Source organism: Arachis ipaensis, chromosome B04 (genome assembly GCF_000816755.2).
Source record: "Arachis ipaensis cultivar K30076 chromosome B04, Araip1.1, whole genome shotgun sequence".
In the NCBI taxonomy this organism is placed as follows: Eukaryota; Viridiplantae; Streptophyta; class Magnoliopsida; order Fabales; family Fabaceae; genus Arachis; species Arachis ipaensis.
Window position 1 is genome coordinate 118,412,282 of NC_029788.2, and position 1,175 is coordinate 118,413,456.

The following is a 1,175-nucleotide window of genomic DNA, read 5'->3' on the forward strand; positions in this document are numbered from 1 at the left end:
TTGCTATGCCTCTGTCTCAGTTTTCCTAGTTTAAATAAAATCGAGATGAGGGTTAATATATCTGAAGTGCTACTGCGGGGAATAACTAACCTGTTGACAAAGTTCTATGTTTAACATAAACTAGCATATGATTTTAAATGGACTAGAAACCGTTATACATGTAGGAATCGTTTTGCCATCTTACCCATTGCTGGGTTACATGTCTCGAATAGGGTGCAGAATTTTCACTTTATGTTGCAGGTTATGTAGTGTACTTGATGTGCCACAGTGCCAGATAGTAAGAAAAGTTATTAAATTCAAAGCCTGTAGTCACAGAAATTCGTTCCAAATGGTTGAAATGAAAATTATAGTTTTGGTTATTCAGTGCTAGAATCTTATAAGAAATCTTATCTGAAAACTGTTGATGCCAATATTTGCTTTGGGTGCAGGTGTTAACGTTTGTGCAGATTTAATTCCAGAGTCTGAAGATAGCCCCGTCCGTTTTTGACCTGGCAAATTCAGCGTAGGTCAAGTTTTGCTTACTTTCAAATCTGTAAATACTCCTTTTGGTTATTCTCTTCTGTGAATATAGTTAACTGGTGGATTAATAGGCATGTCTATTAATTCTAGTTTTTTCATTCAACTCTGTGTAATAATTGGAACTGGTTAAAGATAGGAAATACCTTTTTTTTTAAACTAATGGTTTTGGAATTTGGATTCAAATTTTAGAAATAAAAAAAAATTTTAATATATGAAAAGGAGTATTTTAGAGAAAATAAATGGGCATCGATATAGTCACCAGAAAAAAAAGAGGACATCGATATATGTAGTAGATTTAACCTCATATTTCCACGGGTTGTTATGTTGTCTTCCCCTTTGGTCTGACCATGAGTTCTTTAGCTGAAATTTGCATTTAAGCAAGTCGATGGCAAAAAAGTGTCTTTCCAAACGATCCAAATGTCTATTTAAATCATATGTTGATAAGTAATTGAAGCTTGTTCTTCGATTCTATTTTTATGTTCAAAACGTGCTTTTATTTGTCTTTTGTCTGAATTCAGATGGATTCGGTGGAAAAAGAAGTGATTAAGGTATATGTAAATACATTAAAACTCAATTTTAAAGTTCAAAAAAGATTAGTAACATTTTATTTTGGAAGCGTAAAGTATATTTTTTATCTCTAAAATTTATAATTATTT

The 1,175-nt window shown here is 31.7% G+C and overlaps 1 protein-coding gene across 1 annotated transcript in view; it reads left to right on the forward strand.

The window, feature by feature from the left end:
• LOC107634994 (uncharacterized protein At2g33490) overlaps nt 1-675 on the forward strand; it is a 5,289-nt gene extending 4,614 nt beyond the window's left edge. The window contains exon 11 of the mRNA XM_016338344.2: nt 429-675. The gene's annotated coding sequence lies outside the window, so the exon portion shown is untranslated. The remainder of the gene's footprint in view (nt 1-428) is intronic.